Source organism: Brachypodium distachyon, chromosome 3 (genome assembly GCF_000005505.3).
Source record: "Brachypodium distachyon strain Bd21 chromosome 3, Brachypodium_distachyon_v3.0, whole genome shotgun sequence".
In the NCBI taxonomy this organism is placed as follows: Eukaryota; Viridiplantae; Streptophyta; class Magnoliopsida; order Poales; family Poaceae; genus Brachypodium; species Brachypodium distachyon.
The window spans coordinates 229,658-247,403 of NC_016133.3; the positions used below are offsets into that span (position 1 = coordinate 229,658).

General features: G+C 44.8%; 1 pseudogene; it reads right to left on the bottom strand.

Moving 5' to 3' along the window:
- Positions 1 to 15,813: 15,813 nt before the first annotated feature.
- On the bottom strand, positions 15,814 to 16,982 carry LOC100846511 (annotated as a pseudogene).
- Between the last annotated feature and the right edge of the window lie 764 nt (positions 16,983 to 17,746).

Sequence of the window (17,746 nt, forward strand, 5' to 3'; positions counted from 1 at the left end):
TGGTCGGAATCGACCGCCCAAACGCGCGTGGGCGGTCGTCCGCCGACTAGCTCCTTAATAGTTCCTCTATTCCATAAAGATTACCGTGGTTTTGAACTAGTTTTAGTTCAAAGACGCATCAATTTTTATGGAACGGGGAGTAGATAGGTATTCCTATATATAAATAAATGATATTTCCTACGTTCCATAATAGGAGTACAAGGATTTATAAACCTTTGTTAAAAAAGCTAGGTTTTGACCAAAAATACTCTATTAATTCATACTACATGACTTACAAGATATGAAATCACTGTTATATGTAAGTCTGAAAATGAATCCGGTAATACAAACATCATGACATATAAACAACATATTATTAAAGTGAAGGTTCAAGATTTTGATGATTTTTTTCGGTGAAATAGTTCAGTTTGACTGCTATCTGAGGCCAACACAAAAATAGCTCATGTAAACTTGCTTTATCCTAAAATCCAATATAAATATAGATGTCATTTTCCTTTTTATTTTGAGAACTGAGTAATTAAGTTGTGTAACTTGTGCTAGAGAAATTTATGTTCGGATACAATTTTTATTAAAGTTCTAAAACGGTGGGTATCGAAGTTTCATAAAATACTAGAATATTTTTTTTAGTAAAGTATTTCTTGGTCAAATTTTGTTTTACCGAAACCTTATACTATAGCTAACATAATCAATTGACCACCATTTTACTTGCTAGGAAGCTATGCACATGATAAACCTCCGATAAAACATAGACCCAGCTAGCTAATCAAAATAATAATTAAGGAACATACGTATACGGAGTTGATAAAATAATTCTTGGTTAAAGTCTTATTTAACAAAACCCTATATATCTAACCTGGGATATGTAAACAACATCGTTTTAGTAAAGTATTTCTTGGTCAAGTTTTGTTTTACCGAAACCTTATACTATATCTAACATGAGATATCTAACATAATCAATTGATCACCATTTTACTTGCTAGGAAGCTATGTACATAATAAACCTCCGATAAAACATAGACACAGCTAGCTAATCAAAATAATAATTAAGGAACATACGTATACGGAGTTGATAAAATAATTCTTGGTTAAATTCTTATTTAACAAAACCCTATATATCTAACCTGGGATATGTAAACAACATCGACTGAGCTAACTAATCAAAATAATAATTAAGAAACATACATATACGGAGCAGTATAAGATCTAGACAGTACTGTATATAAAGATATGAATTCAATGTTGGAAATATACAATACTAACCCCCCTGTCTGGGAAAGGGCGATGAATGCCAAAGACCAAAAGTCCTTCTTGCTCAGTTTAGAGACGAAGCCACCCAGAAGTACGACGGTAGTCCAAGTAAGCACCAGGAAACCTGAGCCCTTGATGGCCATGGATAGGTAGACCATAAACACACCATAGGTGTTGATATAATCAACCTCCTTCCATTCGCCGTCGGCAAGTAGTTTCTTGCGATCCGCCATTAATTTCCCGCCCCCCTGAAGATTGAGTCAACCTTGAGTCAATTAGGGTCAACCTCCAATGTGACTATTAATTAACCACCATCTTACAAACCGAAGAGTAGTCTAGTATGTATATGGATACACACGTACTCTCCGTTCCATATACAGGAGGCTAGTTTAGTTTTGTCGTAAGTCAAATCTAACGAAAGGATTGAAGTTTCGAATTTTGACATACGTACCTTCTTGGTTCCGGGTTAATTTTGACTTAGAATAAAACTAAAAAGCCCTTCTTCATGGAAAGGCTTATAGATGTTGATATACATTAATTACCTTCTCCAAATCGTGCCCATGAAGTGGTTTCTGGGCCTTCCAGTGATCCATCATTAATTCCCTGGGTCCCTTTAGAGTCAATCATATCCGACCGGTCAATTTTCAATGCGAATATATAAGTAATATAAGCATCTTACAAAATGAAAAGAAATGCGTACGCATATTTAGTATATGCACGGATAGTTAGGGCATGTACAATGGGCTGACGTCGACCTTTTCTTAACAATGCCACGTAGGATAATTGCTGACATGGAAGAGAGAGGAACGAAGAAAGAGATGGACATTCTCTTAATTAAGAGATGATCTCTTCACAAGAATGATAAGGCAAAGATAAGTCAATTTTCTCATTGTAGTAGATTTCACCTTTTCTTAACATTTATTTCATTAATTTTATTCATTCAAACATTAATTGTAATATATGTCACTAAGAGATGACTTATTGTATAATATGTTGCGTTGTCTTGTCTAAATGACATGTAACACATAAAAAAAGACAGGTTTATCAACCATTGTACATAAGAAAAGGCATCAGCAATAGTGGAGTTTAGGGTCGACGAGAAAATAATACATACAATAGGATGTGTGCTATAAATGACATGTTAGCATTAAATGCGGTGATGTACAATGGTAACTAGGTAGACTCTTAGCTGACTACATTTGTCGATTCTTGTCTTAAGAGTCTGACTTTTTACGAAAAAGTCAGTTCTCTTGTCTCTCGTATTTCTCTTTTCCTCCGCATCAGCAAATAGTAGTCGACGTCTAAGAGCCTTTGCGGATACCCTTGTACTACTCCAAACTACTTCTAGCTGGACCATGCATTAACATATAGAGTCCGCGCTGGTATCGTGTGCAAGAAAAATTAAAGAAGAAGCTATAGTAGAGAAAAATGCATATGGATTAACTGATCTCACCTGGCCAGAAGACGTGTGCTGTTTGCTCAAACTGTTGCCAAAGAGGAGCTAGCTCGAGTGATTTTTTGGACGGAACGAGGAGAGGCAGGGCAGGAATCTAGGCTAGCTAGCTAGCTCTATAAGTAGTATCAGACGACCTAGATCTCGTCGGGCGCGGAAGAAATTAACTAAGGGACATGGGAATGTCGTCGGACATTTAATACGTACGTGTAGCGCGTGCCCAGTCCATACTTATATGCGTATGCTTATTTTATTTGTAGACTGCAGGGCGTCAGAAAATACTTGAGCATAGAATCATACATAAAATAACACGCCATCTAGGGCTCGCCGGACGCTTTACAATCAGCTAGCTACCTGGTAGCGAGCATAGGGAAGCCTCGTGGGAGTTGCTCGATCTGGATCGATCTATCCAGGGACGCCGGACGCTTTCCGGTCAGGTAGCTTGGTGGAAGCCTCGTGGGAGTTGCTCTCCATCGATCCGATCCGGTTGCTCTCTCTAGCAACGCTGGTTCACTTCGGCTCCATAGCATGCCCGTAGAAAAGCTAGCGAAGCCTCCTGGGGGTTGCTAGCTCACCTGGCCGGCTTAGGCTTCTCGTCCGGTTTCTCGGCCGGCAGGCTGTCGATCGATGCGGACGCGTCTAGCTAGCTGCATGGCATGGGACGACACGTACGTACGGGACTTCGCGCTTACGTCCAATCCAAAAAAAAAAAAAAAAAATGAGAACGTCTTCAATGCATGGCATACTTATATTTCGAATAGATACCCAAAAATCATTAATATGGTTATTTTGCCCAAAAATATCAGCTCTAACAGTATACCCATATGAATACCCATTAACAGTTGATTTTTTTTAGATTTGACCAACTTTATTGAAAAGAGAAGAAACATGCATATATTACATCAAATTGGTATATTATGAAACTGCATTTGAAAACGGATCTAATGATAATAAATTTAGTGCCATAAATGTTGATACGTTTTTCAATAAAATCTGTCAAACTTTTAATATCTTTGACTTCGAACAAAATCTAGAAATACACTTATTCGTGGACGGACTCAGGACTCAAATTTTAAACCAACTCATACTGGTATTGCTACCGGACTGTAAGTAACGAACCAAATTGTACGGATGCAAGATTATTAGCTCGTAGTTATCCTCAAGTAAAGCTGCATGCAATTAACACCTCCTAGTACACCTTGCGGGGCTGTTTCACGAGCAATGCGTGGAGCACGTGCGGTAGCTAGAAAGGTGTGACAAGTTGTTCTACGCGCGTGTGCATCGCACGTGCACCTACGAATGTAGTATACAGTCGCTCGGGTGTAACAGACCTCAACGAGTGATAAACATTTTAAAATGGCAACTTTATTGAGAAAAGTAGCAACACGAGTAACACGAGAGACATCAAATGGTTGTATTATGAAATTAAGTTTCAAAACAGATCTAAATGATATTAATTTAAGTGTCATGAATGTTGCTATTTTTTTCAATATAATCGACAAACTTCAATATATTGGGCTTTAAGACAAAACCTAAAAATATACTTATTTGTGATAAGGGAATAACACTTTTATTTTCATACTTTTATTTTGTTTCGCAGGAGTTAGTTTAATCCGATCAATGCACCGAGAAGAGGATCGAGATCTGTGCTTTTGAGAGTATCTTTAATAGAAGACAAATTCTACCAATATTCCATGATAAGAGATCGAAGGGAATACTGGCCCCCACTTTGGAGGGGTAAATTAGTCATTTTCTCATGATCTGTCGCTTGGTTAATGTATGACCTCGATCGACCGCGGCACCCGGTAGCGCCTTCCGGATGTAGACGGCAAGATCTGTTGGGGCTGCCGAGCGGGCCGTTGATAGCTGCGACTCCAAGCGCAGAGTGTGCAGCTAGTAGCAGTATTTTCCCACAAAGGTGACTCAGGGTTTATTATCGAATTCTTGGGGAGATGTGTGAAGAAATCACTTCGCCCTCCTAGGTCCAGTCACCGAACTATCTCGTGTCCCCAGCAAGATATCAAAGTGGTTGTCAGTCACAATGATATGACACAAAATAAATAATAAAAGTAAACTAAAAACTGAAATTAAACTAAAGTATACACTCAATAACTAAAGTAATAGGGAAGCTAATAAACAAGTAATAAATTAGAAAGGATTTTTAATTTGGGTCTTTGGATCATTGTAAAATCTGGACAGCAAGGTAATAAATACTAAATAAATTTAAAAGTGATTGATAACAATGATTAAAGAGGTCCCGGGGTTCATGGGTTCACTTGTCTACTCTCTAATAATTTTGGTGGCACTAAAATAGCATAGAAGACAGTTATACTTAGCACTTCTTAGAAATGATTTTAACTTTGAATAAAACTAACATGGGCATCATGTTTCGTAGGTAGAGTGCTTTTACACTACTCTCTAACATTCAAGGTGTATGAGTATTAGACAAGCTTTTTACCCCTAGTGGCATAAGCACTTGGCAACGGACTTCCACCTAACCGTCCGCCTAGTTTAAAATTCTACCAATATTCCATGATAAGAGATCGAACTTGGTAAAATTCACAACATTACGCACTTAAGAAACATGATGTTTAAAATTCACAACCTCACACAAAGGGTACCATCTAGTCACTTGGTAAGGGAGGAGTTTCAATTCTTTTTACCCCTAGTGGCATAAGCAATAAATACAAGCTTTATAAAGACAGAGGATATTCAAAGTACAAGACTTCCACCTAATCGTCCGCCGGATTCCATAATACACACATCACCATATTATTCCAAGCAACATAGGTAACAAGGAGAGGTAAACATGTGTATCTATTAATAATATCAAGAGACAAATATGAGAATAAGCAATTCATAACATCAAACCATGACAAAGATTACACCAATACAAATAACAACTGTGATCATAACCATGTTCGGCAACTCATGTGATTTTATGGTTTAGGGTCATGAGAGAGAGAGAGATATAGATCAAGATACTTCCATGGACCCAAGGTCCAGAGGGGACTACTCCCTCCTCATCACCACTTTGAGACTTGTATGAATTCCGCCACTATCAAGCCGGATATTCCACACTAAAAGACCGTCAAGGCTTTGGCACATTACATGACTACTCTTGCCGCCCATACATTTCTGGAGAACATCTTGACTTCACATGATGACCATCATCGCAGCTTAATCGGAGGTGTTCTGCAGACTTGATCCTGCAGATGTAATTAACCGGGTTGTACTTGCGAGTCCCCGGGAAATTGCAACTCTGCAATTGCCGATTCAAGTCAGATGATTCTCAATGGCGCAAGATTTGTAATCATGTGGGCAATTTTACTTTTTTAATTCAAAAGAGAATTAATAAATATTTTTTCCCTATGTTTTACTGTCATTTATTTATTTGTATACGAATGTATACTGCCACGCCCGCAATTATTCTATTTCCTCGGTGCGACAAAGAAATATATGTTTTATATTTTTTCGTGTCAAACATCGTATTTAGACAAACCTGCGACAATTAATTTGTATTGGGGAATAGCTATTACGCACCTAGACGGGGAGCAACAAACTGCCCGGGTCGACTAGCTTATGCCACACACACCACTAACTCTAATGCATGCAGCCACTAATAAGCAAACCTGACCAAATCAATCGGCAAGTTATAACTAAATCAAGGACTTGGTGACTTGGATGTGCAGACAGTTTTGGCTTCTCTTCAGCTCGCGTGCAGCACCATCTCACACGGTGACATCCGTCTCACACGGCATTCACAATGCACACGCTTCAGCTGAATTTATCTAGTCTTATACCAGTCACACACGTACACATCCGGCTAGTGTATCCGGAAACACAAGAACGCCATCGTGTTTGATGGGCCGGGCATCTCCGGATGCCTTGGCCATCCTGCGCAAGATTAGCCAAGAGGGTTCGGCTTGGAAATGCGCCAGGTTGTTTGGGCGTAACCCTTGTTTTGGAGAGTCGAAAGAGTCAATACCTGGATGATATATATTGCTAATCCCACAGGAGGTGAATTGAATCGTTGATGTGACATGATGTGTCCCATTGTAATTTTGTTCACTAGCTTACAAAGGTCATTCTTCGTGCAGGCACTGTCATCAGAAAACCGTGGCTCTGATAACACTCGTTAGCTCCAACTCGCGAACTCACCCAGAAAACTCAGCGCGATTCACAGTGGACACAAGAGAGTTTTGGCGCAGCGAACTGTTAGCTGCATTTGAGGGTTGTTTCTCATTTATTCATAAGCAAGAGAACCCGTCTCACGATCCCGACTGGCCGTGCCATCCCACGGCGAATCGTGCGAGCAATCGAGTTCTACATGCACGGCACACACAACGTTCGTGCTCTCGTGAAAGTAAAAGATCCGCCGCATAACAACCATGGCAGAAATTGAAATGCAGGAAACAAAAAACAACGAAATGCATGCTGCCGCGGAAGCATCACACCAGCTGGGCCGCGACGTACAATTTTATTTGCAACAGAAGGCACCACATAGAGATCCCCTTATAGGAAAGAACGCTTCCGCGGAGCCTCGTGCCAGGCTGTTGGTGCGCCATCCTATTCGCTCATTGAGGACGCGAGACTACACTCTTCAAGCTTCGATGTGACGAGTTCTGAACTGCTGGCATCCAATTCTTCCATGAGGAAGTCACATAATTGGTTCCTAATCTTCTTCATGTCGCACTCCACCAACATCGTCTTGTCGTCAAAATTAAGCAAACAGTCAGAGAGACTAGGATTTTATGCCAAAATGAACTAATTAAGAACTACTATTAGAGCGTTACCTTGGTGATCTTTTCTTCAGCGAATATATTTTCGACAAATGACAACATCTTATGGCATACAGAGAAACCACACTATTCCACCAATACCTGTTTTTGGAGACACATGCCCTCGAAGTCGTGGGACAGATTGGAATAGTCCGGCTGGAAAAGAAAAAGGGGGTGTCGATGCGCTGCCGACGCGTTTGCAGGATGCGTACGAGTGTTGTACGTAGATCATGTGATTTTGCACTTTGGGAGTGGCATAAATTTTTTCAATTAATTCAAATAGTTGTTTTGGGTTTCTCCCAATGCAAGTCTCTTACTCACTCCGTTTAGGTTTATAAGGCTGCTATATTGATTGAAGTTCGTGCCACAGTTTAACCAACAATTATTCAAATTACATTTAGTATATGTATATAAAAGTTATATCATTAAAAAAAAATTCAATACGAATCTAACAATATATCTTTTGTGCCGCAATAATCTCATATTACCAATGAAATTTTTGGTCAAAGTTTGGCATAATTCTAGCCATATCATATGAAACCTGCAACCATCTGCTGGTGTCTTTTTGCTTATTGTTTCAACATGCCATGTTTAGTAAAAAGAATTTCTGATGGTTTGATACCCCATCTACAGAAGGGAGTTGTTTGATGGGTTCTCTGTGGGATTACGAGTGCTTAAATCAACAACCATTTAGATTTTTAAAGGTTGCAACAGTATATTAACGTTTAAATTATTCCATCTTGGTTGGTCTATGCAGCCTTATATATGGACAGTATCTTTGATTTGATTGCTAATGAACTTGTAGATGGTAATGCGTATGTGTTTTGATATAATCTACGCACCTCCTCCAAATCGCCGTTACGAAGTACTAGTTTCCGGCGACTCACCATTGATTCCCCGGCCAGCCGCCCCTCCCCTGAAGAGTCAATCAGGGGTCAGTCGTTCTGTATGAATAATTAATCATCTTATCAAAATGAAGAAATACTACTCTAGCTAGCTAAGACTACCGTCAAATACCAAACAAATATGATATGCAAATACAACGTACGTATAGACCATCAATTCCGCGGTCTTACTAGCAAGAAAAAAGAAAGAAATAAGCTATAGAGAAAATAAATGGATGCATAACGTACTCTGGAGGATTGATATCACTCACCTGGAAGAAGTGAAGCTAGCAGCTCTACACTCCTAGAAACTCCCAACTGTTGCCAAAGAAGACTAGAGAGAGGAATCTTTTGGATGGAATGAGGAATGTAGCTACTCCCTCCATCCCCAAAAGACCGTAAGCACTACTACAGAAAACCCCATCCATGATCCCCCTCCAGTGGCGGTTAAAACGGACCAAAAAACACACCGCCACTGGAGGCCTCTCGAGGCATCCATGAGGGCCACCAGTGGCGGTGATAATCACCACCACTGCTGCCTGACCACCAGTGGCGGTGAATATTGTCCCGAAACAAGTCACCGCCACTGGTGACGGTGTTTGTCACCGCCACTGGTAATGGCCATGAAAACCCTAACAACCAGCAATGGCGGCCGTAAAAAAGACCCGCCACTGGTAGACCACCCGATACATGATGGTACTACTCAGTCTCAGTGCCCTTTCCTGAACCCCTTAACACTACTCCAAAAAACCCCTCTAGTGGCGGTGTGGCGGTGATCACGCCCACCACCAACTCTGCATCACTGCAGATTTTGGCACCGGTGGCAGGTGAAATACCCGCCACTGCTGCTCCGAGATCACCAATGGCGGGTAAAATACCCGCCACCGAAGACCCACAAACCGCCACTGTAAATCCCTCCGGTACCAACCGAAAAGTGCGTGGAGTACATCAGTGCCAGGCGACGAACCCGCCACTGCACATTTTCCAGTGGTGGTCTATGGCCACCGCCACTAGAACCTTTTCCAGTGGCGGTGGTGTCTAACCGCCACTGCTATGTGTTCGGTGGCGGTGGCTTTTAACCGCCACTGGTACTATTTTTTCCAAAAGAAATAAATGTATTATTTATAAAATTGAATATTCCTGTAACACAGAAATAGCAGGAATACAACACAGCATAGATAATACCAGAAATACAGCAGCACAATATACAACACCAAAGAAACAGAAATAGCAGCAAATATATTGGTTTCGGCGTTGGCCAGAAACCAATTCCTCACTTCTTCGGTCTTCTTCCCCTTCGGCTTGAAGTCGTTGATCATCTGCTGAATAGTGTGCGCGCAGTAGTAACCGCAGTAGACGGATCCTTCAGGCTGTTACTCGTAGGGGAAGTTGAAATTGTGCCTGAGGGGAGCGTCGGGATTGCGGCTGAAGCCAGTCATCCCGTACCATTTCACCGCGTCGCGATAGGCTGAGTCGATGACATATTTGATGGGCCCAAAGTCGCGTTGTGGTTCATTCCCCTTGCGTCTTAGTGGATCAAAATATGTGACCCCTCCCATATTGAGGCAGATGGCGATTGTCACCCAATGGCTGCTGTTTCACAAAAAGACACACATTGTATTAGCCAAATAATATAACAAGCAAGTCTTCCGACGGAAAAAGATTTATGTATTCACGCGAATTGAAAACAACTTACTGTAGATGGTACAATATCAATACGAAATGGCGGTCTCTGTGCTTCAAGATGAATTGAGTGAGGTATTCAATCGCCAACCTTCTACTTTCGGCCAACAATGGGTCTGGACCAAGCAAAGTGGCATTGAAGAGTAGGGGGTCGGCGACGGCCATCCCATATTGCTTCACCCTATAGGCCTCCCTCATGTAGTGTACACACCACAGTCTTAATATGGTGTTGTCGAGGCACTTGCGGTTGAAGAGGTGAAACAAGTCGAGGAAGTCAATGCCGAAGGTAACGTCGTTTTCCTTCTGGATTTCCCTCGTATTGGAGTCGAAGAAGCCATAATGCTTTGATGATGCCACACACTCGAACCCTGATTTCCAGATTCTGGAGGTCTACGTCTGATGATGCCACATTCATGTATTTATCATGGAGCTCTTGCATCTTCCGTGGCAGGCGATACAGGTCATCCTGGGTCACCATCGGTTGTCCGGGGTGGAACAACAAAAATTGGGAGAATCGCCTTGAAGCGATCCCCCCCTTCACAAGGGTTCGATCTCTGTGCTTATTTGTGCTAGTCCCTGGATCGACTCACTAGCACACACAGTTCAAGATGTAATACCAAGATATAATAGTCAAATATACTTTATTACATCGTATCATCCAGAACTTAATTGTACTTACAAACTTGCATGACCCATTGGGCCAGCATAAACAAATATTGTTTCAAAACCATGATAACATCGTATCATAAAACTGTAGCGGAAAAGTAGAGCAAATGGGCCTCATCTACGCCCAGAGGAGAGAGCATGTTGGAATGTAAGCACATGACCCATAGAACATCGACGAACCTCACTTTTCGTCAGATTCACCTGCATTATCGATTGCAGCCACTATGTGGTCAATACATTAAATGTATTGGCAAATTCACCTGGAAGTTATAACAGATCCTACCAAGTATATGCATTTGAGGTATAGTGGGGTTCAGGCTTTTATGGCGTGGTAGCAAAACATAGTTTATCTTACTACAAAGAAAGATACATTATGGTTAACTAATGGACACGGGGTAGAAACACCCATGCTCCTATTAACCTAGAGCACATCGAGTAGAAACATCAAGTGCCCCTACCCTGTTCACCATCGACTTCAAGAATTTTCAGAACATATTCCTCCAGACCACCTGAGGGACCCGCGTTCCCACCTACACAACTACCTCAGTACAATCCCTCGGATCTGGGTTCATATTTCTTACTCCATCCAGCCAGAGCCCATTTAGCTTGTGGTTGTACTGGAAGCTACTAAACAAGAAACTAGTCCAGTCTCTGATACCCCAGGTGTCATTTCACATTTGCGACGCAAGCGCTTCCCGAATCCACGGAAGAGACGTCCATGGACGATCCATCTCCGAATCCACGGAGACTCGACTCAGAGGGACCCATAGAAATGGACCTGACGTCGCATAACATCTCAAAATCTCAAAGCAGTCCACCCAGGATGGTTCATTAGGGTTGTTTTGCCAAGTTTCTAAAATCACTCGACACCGTCATTTCACAGTGATTGAGATTCCCTCCCACGTTTACTAACATAGCATGGCTAAGCAACACTAATCACGATGGCTATTGGTGGAGGTTTCATGCCAAAGGTAATCCCTATAGCTAATAGGTCAAATCATAGCTAGCATAAGTACGAGTAATAGTCCTATCAATGCATTTCTACAAGCAACACTAATGCATAATAATTTAAAAACATTTAATAATAATAGGTTAATGATCAAAGTGAACTTGCCTTGGTAGCAGTTGGAGTTCAAACACTCGTCACAATCACAAGGTTCGCTCTCGAAGAAAACTATTCAAATACAAACAATATACACACACATAAACACACAATTCAAATCATGACAAAAATAAAATATGCTATGATGCGATGCAAAGCATGCGACATGACTTGGGTTTTATTTTATTTGGATGATCAACTGATCCTAAGCATTAGCAATTAAAAGAAAATGCATTAGGTTTTTTAAACAAAGGTAAAAACAATTTATTAAAACCATAAATAAGGTTCTATTGGCATCGGTCAAATAATTTAATTCAAAATATTTGTTGTTCTGTCCCATTGGACAGAGGATAATAAAACCAATTTTTGGTCACCGGTTTCAATTAAAAAGGACTTCTAAATAATTAGTTATGAACTAAATGGCATTGAACTCTATTCTGTAATTTGAATGTGGTTCAAAAATTCAAATTTAAAATTGGACAGTGCCAAAAAATTCTAAATTTCCTAAGGAATCCAAAAAGGTGTGGATCATCAAATTTGGCCAAACAGATTTAAAGATGTGATCATTTGAAGTTACAGGGGCTTTTCTGCAAAACTGCCATTTAATTAAATCGGGGTTTATATTTTCATTTTAACAGGGGCCACGTGGCGCGCTATGATTGGCCAGTACCGGTTCGGGTTGGGATTTAATCTCAGCCGTTGGATCTCCTTAACATAACACGTGCGGCCGAGATCTAAGCGTACCCGTTCGATTAAGATGATCTAATCTCGTCTGTCGGAGGAGATCTAACGGTCACGGTCGCTTCCGCGTCTCCGATAGTTAGGGTTAGGGTTCCGACGAGTCCTTCTCACCGGCGAACTCCACGGGAATGGCGGCGCGGGCGCTCCTGTGCGTTCTAGGCGATGCGGCAAAGGGGGAAAAGAAGAGGAGGCAAAACAGGGTCGTTCTCGTACCTCTTGGATGGCGGAAGATCAACGACGGCGTGCGGTGGTCTTCGGGTGAGCTCGTTGGCGGCGTGGAGCTTCGGGCGTGCGTCAGCTGCGAGCTACGGCGCCCCAGAAGGAAAATGGCGCGTGTCAGAAGATGCGCAAGGGTGTGGGGATCAAGAAAAACGCCACGAGGTCGACGATGTCTCACCTGGTTGCCGGCGGCGCGCTCGGGACGGCGGCGAGAAATTTTGGACTGGGGAAGCAAGGGGGAAGAAGAGAATTGATTGTGTGAGATGTGGCCAGGCGGCAGGCAAGTAGGCAGCTACCTGATGCTAGTGGCGGTGGTGATGGTTTATGCGACGCAGCAGCCATACAGGCTCAGGTACTGCAGCGAGCCGCAAGCCCAGGTCCGCTTCTTGCCTGATGATGTACACGCTGTCAGGCGATCTCGTGGCCCGGCCAGGGAGGAGACTGCGGCGTGGGATCGGGATGAGGGCAAGCCTCACAGGGAACTTGCCTTCCGCCGGCTAGCTTTGGATCGGGATGAGGATGGCTGGATCTTGGAGGCGCTGTCACATCCACCGACGGTCCACGGGCGCTACGCGAGTGAGTTTTGTATCGGGAGGAGAAGGATTGCGCCGGGTGATTTTTTTTCCGTGTGCGTTAGCAAAGAACGGGCGCGCGGTGGCAGGTAGCGGTAATAATGTTTTGGATCGAGCCACCAACTGCAATTTAATATATAAACTAGCAAAAAGCACCGTGCGTTGCTACGGAAGAAAAGAAATTAAAAAACATGCTAGCAGTTTTTAAAAGTGGTGTCTTTTGCACGTAGCTACGTATTGAGAGCAAGTTTAGCAGTTACCGAAATTTCTGATCGAAAAAACGTTAATTCAGTCTGCCGAAAACGCTTTTTCCGATATAATTTCATATTTTATAATTTTTAGTCCATATGAAAATTATGTTAGCCCCGACGAGATGCTGCTCTCCCTTCGCTCCATCACGCATCTATGCGATGCCATGCCACATATATTGGGCATGTTTCAACCATCATCGATTAGTCAAATGATCAAGTCCAATCGGGTCAAAAAATAGATTCAGGAAAATGGTAAAACTAAAATCATATACGGAGGGAAATTAAATCAATGGGATTTTCAGAGCAGATCCATGTCCTAATTATATTTAGAAAGCATGGTTTGCATGTACCATCAATTAGGCCAAGATTTTAGCAAAAATAAAGAAAAAATAGAGAAAAGCGTCGGTAATAGCATCGCTAGAACGCCCGCTCGGGAGCAGCTGCTACTGCGGCGTCACTGGAGGAAGGCGCCCGCGCTACCCCCATGCCCATCTCCGCCACCATGCATCGGATCCGCAGCCGCGGCGCGCTGACGACCAGCTAAGGAGGCGCCCAACCGATCCGCCGAGGAGCGGGCGCCGCGAAGGATCTTGACGACGCAGGCCGGACGAAGGAGCGGCACTGTTGTCTTCCCCACGCGGATCCTCATCACTGGGATCTGGCCTTCAACGGGACCCGAGCGCTTCGCAACTGGCAGCGTGTCGTCCTACGCCTCCACCTAGTCGTCGAACGCCACCCGGCCTCTCCCGATCTTCTGCAACACTGTCATCACGCCTCCGTCTTTAGACTGCAGCGCCGCTGCCAAGCTCCGCCTACCTCGCTCGCGGCTCGCCCCGCCTCTACCAGAACACACTGTCGATCTCCTCCACAGACTACAGCCACCCGTCCAGATAGATGAAGAGGGAAGGGGGCAGGGGCTCGGTGTCCTTGGTCCAGATCGGGAGCGCCGGAGGAGCGAAGAGGGCAGGGGGCTCTGGGCCGCCAGATGCCCAGATCGAGTCTCCTCGGGACTTGGGAGGAGGAGACGGGGCAGGGGATGAGGAGACGGGAGTGGTCGCGCGGGCCAGATCGGTAGTAGAGAGACCGGAGAAGGACTGGAGAGAGGGCGGCGCGGCGGGGGAGAGCAGTGGCGGCGGCGGCATGGAGATGGAGAACGAGCGAGGATGGCGATGAAGGGAGGAGGCGGATCGAGCGGTGCGAGGAAGAAGAGTTCGGGAGGGATGAACCGAGGGGATAGGGGCGAGAGGGAAGGGGACAGGGGTCGGGCTGCGCGCCCGCGTGAGAGGGAAGGGAGGAGTCGGACTTCGTGGAGGAGGCGGATCGAGCGGTGCAAGGAAGAAGAGTTCGGGGGGGATGAATCGAGGGGATAGGTGCGAGAGGGAAGGGGGCAGGGGTCGGGCTACGTGCCCGCGTGAGAGGGTCGTGCGGAAAGTATCGAGGACGTACCTTGGTGGTTAGAATCAATCGGATAAAAAAACGCTTCGGGATTAAAAGTGATGACAGCGGTGGCAAACTCGTAATTTTGGTCTAGCAGGTGTGCCCGCGCGTTGCTACGGGTCAACAAAATCACAAACTATTTATTTTTATTTTCCATGTAGGCAACTCATGGCGCGTCGAGGTCGGTATGTGGGTGTGGTGGCGTCGGTCGTAAGACGGAGTAGGAGAAATCATGAAAAAAAACTAGAGGAAAATAATATAATAGGCAATGGCATATTGGTTGTAATTTTAACGAAGTTAATCTACGAGACGACGACCGTACCATCACCACCAACTCCAATTTAATAGATAGTAATAGAATATTGGTATAGATACGCCGTGCTAGCTAGCTAGAGATGGTTGAATTGATATACTAGTATGTTAATTTGTCTTAAAATATATACAGGGCTGACTGCAAAATAACACTGATTCAGTTTTCAGTTGAGTCGAAATTTTGATCTCATCTCCAGCCTGCTGCTGCTGCTATTAATCTTTGCCTGCAGGTTAATTCGGCTTGCGTTTCTTCCCTAGTGGTCTTGATTTCTCTTCTCTCAGCCGCCTCTGCAAACCAATAAAACGTACGTACGTGTTGATGTTATTGTTCAACAGAAAATATATGTACCTACTGGTCGATCACTTGCTGGTGGGGCACAAGAAAATGAGTTGAGCATGCAACAGGCCAGATATATACATACCTGAAACCGTCGCGCTTGGTCAGGAAATGCAGCAGTCACGAGCTAGATATCTTCCTCGGTCACAAGAAACATGCTGCCATCATCGTCGTCCCCGGCCCTCTTGATGATCCATCTGACGAGGTAACAAGGGCGGCCATGGCGGACCTTGATCCGTTGAATCGAGTGGAATTCACACCGGTCACAGAGAAGCAAGTTTTGACCACATGGAGGAGACGAAGAAGCCAGCCGGCGTAGATATATGGTTGACAGCATCGGAAGCATGTGTCTCCGGACGTAAGACGGCGGCCAGTCCTGCGTGTAGCCCAAGAAATCCACCAGGGCGTCGACATCAGGGTCGTCCCACCTCAGAGCCTCTGCATCCAGATGGTGATGGCTGCACAAGTAGAGCTTGATTATGTCGTCGTTGGGGAAGTTGGGCTCGGCGGCTAGTCTCTTGCAGACGTTGGCTTGCCAGTCGTTCGTCGTCCTTGGGTATTTGCCGCTACCGATTTCATGTAATCTGAAATATATCTGAATAAATAAATATATATATATATATATATATATAATGGCAAAAAAGAAGAGATAGATGGAAAGATACTTGCATGTCCAAGACATTATTGTGCTGGTGCAAGGAGTTGAGGAAGCGGAGCGCGGTGGCCCGGCCGACGCCGCGCACGCCATGGCGGTCGTGGTCGCAGCCGACGAGCAGCGCCATGGCCACCATGTGGTTGCGCGTGAGGCCGAGCGTGGACTGGATGTCGGCCATGTGGTAGCACTCGATTGCGTTTGGGCGGAGCGCCCTGATGACGGTGGTGGTGTCGGCGGTGAGGCATGCGTGGATGTGGCCGTCTCGGTTGAGCTGCGCGCACAGCGCCTCCGCCTCGCCGGACGCGCACAGCACCGGCATCCCCAGGTGGCGGAGGAGGTCGACGCACTCGGAGATGTACTTGGTGAAGGCGGCGTTTCTGCTCTTGGCCGGCGCCGGAGACGAGGAAGAGGAGAAGAAGCGCGACTTGAGGGGCGAGGGCGGGCCGTCGAGGACGAAGACGGGGGAGGGAGAGCGTGCGGAAGAAGGTGGTGCGGAGGTGGGGGCGGCGCGCGGGGACTCTGAGGGAGGAGATGACCCACACGGAGAGGTCAACGGCCACGCGACGCCCGCGGAGGTAGTCGCCGCCCTCGTGACGTGCGCACGGCTTCAAGACGTCCCAGAAACTGCCCCCAACGCCCATCTTCCTTTGTCTTGAATTCTTCTTCGTCTTGGCCGGCCGCCGGCGCCGGTTAAATGGAAGCTGTAAAAAGTAGAAGCGGCAGATGAAACGTCTCGCGTCTCTTGGCGGTTGATTGATTGATTGCCCGAGCAACCGATCCAAGGAATTGAATTGAAGCGGTTTCAGCATCGAAACAAATCCCCTTACGCAGTATACCTATAATCGTTGCAACATAGTATGCTTGTGTACGTAGCAACACAAATACATACTCGTAGCATCTAGAAACAACGTTTGCAACATCTAAATAAAATAAAATGCATTTACCTCTTCTTCTTCTTCGGCCCCAACGGCTCCCGTGACGGCCGGGCATGACGAGAGCGGCAACTCCAACGGAGGAAGGGCATGCATCACGAAGACGACGGTAGGAGACGTTGTGGTTGCAGCGACAGGTCACAGTGGCGGTCAACAGCGTCCAACTCCAAGCTGCTGCAGGCCAAAGCTGTTGTGCTAAGATGCCCCCGACAGATGATTTCTTAATCCGATCTGGTACGTACGATGGCAGGAATCGCACGGCTGTCGAACCGGCCGACGCCTAGCGCGCCCCGAGTAGTTATGCTTGGTTTGCTATGATGCTGCCTTACAATCCGTTTCATTCCGCGACTACTTGAAAGTTGAGATTAAGAATCTTTTTTTTAATATAGCATAACAGACTTCTAGAGAGCTGTGGGTCATGTGATCCTACTCTCTTACTGTATGCACTCCACACGAGAACACACGCAACTGGT